At 39.3% G+C, this 7,095-nt stretch overlaps 1 long non-coding RNA gene across 1 annotated transcript; it reads right to left on the bottom strand.

Moving 5' to 3' along the window:
• Positions 1-472: 472 nt before the first annotated feature.
• Positions 473-1,223, bottom strand: LOC146572557 (uncharacterized). Its single transcript, XR_014892918.1, has 4 exons — positions 1,178-1,223; positions 994-1,066; positions 783-830; positions 473-660 (listed from the first exon to the last, which is right to left on the bottom strand). It is a non-coding gene; the product is annotated as an uncharacterized LOC146572557 (long non-coding RNA).
• Between the last annotated feature and the right edge of the window lie 5,872 nt (positions 1,224-7,095).

Raw genomic sequence — 7,095 nt, 5'->3', positions numbered from 1 at the left:
TCCCTGCTTTATACAACATGCCACATTCACCCATATTAACTTTCCTAGCTAACATTCACACACGTTCATACTCCAATGGATGCATCAGAGTAACTTGGGGTTACTAACTTGAGACAAGTATTGTGCATGCAGACTGGGGAAGCCAGGGATTCAACCACTAACCTTCCTAATCAGTAGATGATCTGTGCTACCTCCTAAGCTCCAGCCACCCCTTTTTCAATGTGTTTTTGCACCGTGGCGCATTAATCAGCTGAGCAAGAGTAGAGAGTAAGACATTTTGCATTGAAAATGGTCTGCTTTCTGAAAATAAGTCAGAATTTCAAAAGATTTTTGTTTTTCTGTTAAGCCACAACACTGACCTATGAATCGTGCAAGCTTTTTTAAACTCTCTATAAGACCAAGTCATTCAAAAATAAGTGGAGATTTTCAATAATCTGTGTGAATAAATTATGAAAAACAATGATGCCGTTCAACATAGGTTTTTATTCATTGTTGGTTCATTTTCAATTCATTCTTTGTAACAGTAATAGCTGTTGGTGAAGGAGCAGCTTATCGTATAGCGGCAAGAATCGCTGCAAGGAGCGTTGGATTCTGCAGAAGTGTTGGATTCTGTAGAAGAGCTGTTATCAGGGTAAGATAACTTGTGTTAGTCCCAGTAGTCTGCAAGAAAATAAGTAATAAATATTATTACATGGGATAATGCATTCTCTGTTGAATGGCTTTCTTTGGATATGATAATATTGGAGAGTCCAGTGTGTCTAATGTTCAAACATGACACTCACCCCCTCCCTAGATGAAGAACGTGCATCACGCTCGTGTGCTGAGTCAATCTGTTTAAAAAAAACAAAAAATACATGCAAATGTGTTGTTTGGATATAACAGTACAGGAACACTGATACAGTCTCTGGTGACACGATTCCACACACAGTACAAGATATAGTTATACATTATATATTAAAACATTAATTTAGTCTTCAGTCATATTACACTTACAGGATTTGCCAGAGCAAGGCTCAGCAGGCATCCAAGCAGAAACACAACCTTGATCATGGTTTCAGTGATTCACCTGTTAACAATAATTTTGATGAGATGTGGTCAAAACCATCAGCCAAATCACCATTCCACCAACATTACATTGAAAACACAGAAGCAATAAAGGATTGATGAGAAATGTTACCGTCAGGTCTTCACAACTTCAGCAGACTGTCTCAGAGATGTGGATGATTGTGGTAATGCTGTACTGACAGTGGAGCTTTTTATACACAGTTGCAAGAGATGATTTAATCTCATTTGCGTAACTGTTGGGAAATTATAATTCTTAGTAAACATCCTCATCTTAATATAAGAGGAAACACAATTAGGCAATAATCAGGGACACACCTGAATTACACCTAATTCTTAGTAGGTATGATTTCTGTCAGAAATTATATGCCATGGTTGGTTTTGTCTAACATTCAATTGTGAAACTGTGGTGTACATTGTCCTTACTTGATATCAATTTTGGTCTGAGATACTTAAAACTAAAGGGTTAAGTACCAGTCTTCCAGTCAGCATTCAGTGATATTTTCTTTTGTCCTAGAGGTCTTGAATGTGAAGAAATGTTGTATTTTATAGAATAATACTGGGGATTTGTGGTCTGTTGTGTATGCAAGAGCTAATCTTGTTTCTGAACCACAGTGATATGAGATTTGCATGGTATGTATTCACATACAAAACTAAAATGTTTTTGTGAATGTTCCTTACGTACAATTACGTACAATTGTCTACACATAAAAATATATGAAGAATGGTCACTATGTCCTCTCTATCTTTATATCTATATAATAAATCTTTGTGTATTACCACTGCAGTTTCAATTAAAAGAATTTTTAAAAATGCAAGTGAGCATGACCATTTCTATTTATCTTCTAACATCCAGGGATCCTCATGATGTGTTTCACAGTGTCTAACAAGCTTTGTAAAGTATCTTGATGCATGCTCAATCATCCTGGTAAGGAAGTTGAAAAACTGAATCTGTCCATCTTGATGTGGCGTTTAGAGTAGGAGAGCGCAGTGTTTAGAGAAAATGCTTCTCAGCTGTTCCGATGCTCGTAACACCTAAGCAATCACTAAGGACTTTCACTTGAAAAAAAGTAGTTGTCCTACTCTCCTGTCTTGCCTTGGGCATTCTTTAATCAAATTACTGGAGTTTGAGGACATGAACTGATAACTTTCTCCTTCAGGATTTTATGGTAGAGAGAAAAGAAGTCACTACCACTGTCACAGTTTTACCACTGTCACTGTTTTAGTTTTGCACCAAAGGGACTGGCCTAATGCCTCAAACCTCTCAAAAAGGTCAACTTTTGTCTCATCAGTCCAAAGAAGATTTTACCAAAAGTTAGACGCAATAAGTCCGATACAACTTTATGAAGCTCACTTCTGTGTGATGGCAGCGACACTGCGGTGGGTTGTTGAAGATATCCTGAACTTTTGTCTTTGTAACTGCTGCTGATTTTAGCTGTTAACTGATGTTAGCCAGCATTAGTGAAACTTTCTCTGAAGTTGATGTAACAGTGTTGGACTCAGCCTCTTGACAAATAAGCTCTCATACAATGTGAGAATGTGATGAAACTGTTTATCACCGGGAAAGTGTGATATATGTAGTGTGATAGGGCACTCGAACCTAATCCTAGCAAAATTTTAGCTTATGACCTGGCTGGTTTTGTTGTTTAGTCAGCTTTTTTTTTTTGGTGTGGTATAGCTCTCATTTCAAAAACACAAGCAAGGACCCACCTTTCCTGTTCTTTAATTAATAATAATAATGGACTGCATTTATATAGCCCTTTTCAAGACCCTCAAAGCACTTTACAATTCCACTATTCATTCACACAGTGATGGAGGCAAGCTACAGTTGTAGCCACAGCTGCTCTGGGGCAGACTGACAGAAGCGAGGCTGCCATATCACGCTATCAGCCCCTCTGGCCATCACCAGTAGGTGAAGTGTCTTGCCCAAGGACACAACAGCCAAGACAGACAGAGCTGGGGATCGAACCGGCAACCATCCGGTTACAAGATGAGCTTCCCCACCCCCTGAAACACGGTCACCCAAATTGAATACCTTTTAAGTTTTATGTGGACCATCTATCAAATAAACTCAAACCTATAACAGCGACTCATTTCCCAACAATCCCTGATGCTACACTGGGTGTTGTCTGTAAACTGCCTAAGCTGGTAAAGCTCCTGATTTGTAATCATAGCGAGGATTTCCATCTGTTTACCAGTTTGCAAACACTACAGGGTGGAGACCTACATTACGGTGGTAATGTGCAATGTTTTCTGGTTATATTCAGATTAATGTTAACATTTCAGTATTGGACAAATCTATTAAACTGTGTTATTTCTGAAACTTGTGATGAAATGAGTCCAACATAATTATATCAGCTTGAACTGTGAAATAAATGCCAGAAATTTTTTTTAAATTTTGAGTGTTTGTTGAACCCTTCTGATGAAATGTTTTCAAAAAGATATTCAATTTAAATTTTCACATACAGGTATTTAAATTTGTATCATATTTGCTACATCTGGCAACAAAAAGTCACAAAAGTAAAAAAAAAAAAAAAGATCAAATATGTTACACTTGGCTTTACAGGGCTAGTCATCAGCCACACCTTGAAATGTGGAGGAGGATGTATTCTTAACAAAGCTGATCCAGTAACTGTATATAAGAAAAGCTGAACATCCAGAACACCACTACAACAACCTCCTTGAGACAATCTGCTGCGGCCTTACAACTTAAGGTGATTAAATCTTTACTCTTAGCATTTCTTGAGTAAGGATTGTGAAAGACATTTTTTTTTTTTTTGCTTGAGTGAATTTGTCATTTTAGCATATCTTATTGTCTTTAATCTTTTTTCAACAGGTACATTAACTGAAACAATACTGAAAGTACTTCTGCTTGGATGCTTCCTGTGCGGGACTCTGGTTAAACCTGCAAGTATTATCATAAGTGATATATTAGCAGATATTATTTTAATATGCAAATACAAGTAATACCACACTTTGGATGATGGTGAGGGCACACGGACACTATGAGGCGAGTGCTTTCTTTCGCCCCCACATTCAAATCACAGATGAACTGTAAAAGCTTTGGGGGGGGGTTTCTCTCTACAGAGCACCAACAACAACAATATCTCCCTGCAGCAGCTTCTCTCTGCCCTCCTACAAGCACTTGCTACAGCTACTATAACAGCTGCACCCACTATAACTCCCTGAAATCGTAAAGGAAACTAAATTTCAATGAGTGGTTTTAAGCCAGCATTGCTTTTATGAAGCCAGCACAATGTTGCTTGTTTTGCATTAGATTTCCTCTTTTCCAAATTGAATCTTGATTTTTTTATTAAATCTTTCTGCTCACTATTGTGTTAAGTCACTGCCAAATAAAGTTCATCACTGAAAATCTGACTCAAATTTTTTTATTTAATTTTTACATACACCTTTCTATTTTTAAGCCCACAAGTTTTTGTACACATATTTTTTCATTTTTTCTCTGTACACAATCACAGTGAATTTTCAAACAAACCATCAAGATAATGTTGAATTGCAGACTTTCAGCTTTAGTTCAAGTGTCTTTAGAAAAATACTGCATTGACTGTGTAAGAACTACAAATACCGATACCTTTTATCTGTAGACCCAGCAGCTCAAAAATAGCTGGATGAATTGACATCATTTTATATACAAACATTATTTTTTATACTTTGATGGAAATAACACAAACCATAAGCATCAAAAATACTGGTTCTCTTCAGATTTTTTTTTAGGCCTTTAGGAAAAGTCTTCAGGTGCTGCTTCTTTGTGGGTCTCTTTTTCTTCAGTTTTGTCTCCAGTATCTGCTGTGTGGGTTTGTGTTGGGTGACTGACTTGGCCATTGCACCTCAATAAATGGACAAACCAGTGCTGTGTCTACTCATTACCAACGAATGTGCAAAGAACTAATGATTACATTGTATCTGTAGGCACTTTGTTACTAGCAGTCTAGCACAGATACAGTTAATTTGTTACTATTTCTTTAGTTGAATCTACGAACAACCACAAAAAAGAACATAGTTTGACAGGCAGAAATTTGTATTTTTGCACAAATGAGTTGATTCCCAGAGAACGGTTACAAAAAAACACACACAAAAAAAATAAAACCTCCGGGTAATGGCGTTTACTGGGTAGACGTGCTTTAGGTCCGCTCCGCTACACGGCTCAGCATTTACCTAACGAACCTACTTTTTTTTGAGATTTTGCTTCCCAGTTTTGGATGCCTTTTGCTTTTGTCGGTTACCGAAGATTTAAAGAATGTCTAAGTCAAGGGGCAAACAAGACCGAGAAACCTCGACACTTGCGGCGCCTGTAACTGCAGCCGAGATTAGCTTAATGCTCGAGGAGCATAGAGCTGCATTGCTAGCGGACTTCAAGTCATCCTTTCAGGACTTGTCCTCTAAGTTAGACACTGTGCAGTCTGCAGTGCAGGACCACGGTCAACGCATTGATTCTTTGGAATCGACATACACTGAATTTGACCAACGTCTGGACCAATTAGAGTCCGAATGCTCTATGCTTCGCAAAGACAACAACTGGCTAAAATCCAAGGTGGCAGACTTGGAAGGTCGCAGCAGGAGGCAGAATATACGACTTGTAGGACTACCTGAGGACATTGAAGGCCCACGCCCGACAGCTTTCTTTTCTCAACTCCTCGTCGATGTTTTTGGAACGCAGATGCTTCCCTCGCCGCCCGAGCTGGACAGGGCGCACCGGAGTCCAGTTCCGAAATCGACGAAACCACGGCCGGTCATTCTGCGATTTCACCGGTACCAAATAAAAGATCTTATAATCCGGGAAGCTCGTAAGAAAGGCGAGCTCAGCTACAACGGCCACAGGATCCGGCTATATGAAGACTACAGCCCGGAGGTGGTGAAGAACCGAGCTGAGTATAAAGACGCGATGTCTGAACTTTATAAGCGGGGATTTAAACCTGCGCTCCTCTTCCCGGCTAAACTGCGCATCGTTCTGCCCGCAGGGGAGAAACAGTGGTTTACGTCTGCTTCGGAAGCCGATAAGTTCGTGCAGGGCTTGAGGAACGAGGCTGAAGCTCAAAGGCCACAGTGACTGACAGCTGCGAGTAAAGTGACTTGAATCCTTGTTGACTTGCAGGCAATCGGACGATTGCAGAGAAGGCAGGCAAGCACTACATGTTTCTGTTACTTCAGGGTATACTAGTTGTCACCATTCTAACACTTGGTTCTTATGTTTCTTTTGTAATATTTTGAATTAATGTTCACTGATCCCTAGAAGGTTCGACTTATATTGGGATATACACTTAGTACTTCAAAGTTAAGGTTATATGGAGTTTCTATGTAGCAGGAGTTTGGGCTAGGAGGTTGAAGCTGTTGGGAATATACTGCGGTCACCTTAGTTCAGAAAGGGGACCTAGTGGGTGGTTGGGGCGGGGTGGGGGGAACTATGGCCTCGAGTTATTGTTCCTGTTTTTGTTTGCTTTGGTTGTATGTGGGTTTGTGTTGTGTGTTGTGTTTTGGGTTTTTTTGTTGTTGTTGTTGTTTTTTTTTGTTTTTTTTTCTCTTGTCCCCTCCCATGTACGGTCAACTTGTTATTGTCACCAGATTTCAGTAAAACATATATATGGCTAGTTATAGCACTAACAATAGTACTATTAGATTCTTGTCTTGGAATGTGAAAGGCTTGAACGGTCCGGTAAAGAGATCTCGGGTTCTCAGCCACGTAAAACATCTCAGTGCAGATGTAGCTTTTCTCCAGGAGACTCATTTGCGAGCCAAAGATCATAAAAGACTTAAACCTCCATGGATAGGTCATATGTTTCACTCAAACTTTGATATTCGAGCCAGAGGGGTGGCAATTTTAATTAGGAATGAAATCACTAAATTGATTGCTGACAAAAATGGGCAATATCTAATTGTTGTAGGGACCCTCATGAATAACCCAGTTGTTTTAGTGAACGTCTATGCCCCAAACTTTGACAACACTCTGTTTGCTAATAATCTTCTGAGGATGATTCCTGACTTAGATACACACCTCCTGATATTTGGAGGTGATTT

This window comes from Mchenga conophoros, linkage group LG6 (genome assembly GCF_057382185.1).
Source record: "Mchenga conophoros isolate Kocher_MC1m ecotype Shallow Benthic linkage group LG6, M_conophoros_male_GT1.1, whole genome shotgun sequence".
Lineage (NCBI taxonomy): Eukaryota > Metazoa > Chordata > Actinopteri > Cichliformes > Cichlidae > Mchenga > Mchenga conophoros.
This window is presented reverse-complemented; position numbering and strand designations above follow the sequence as displayed.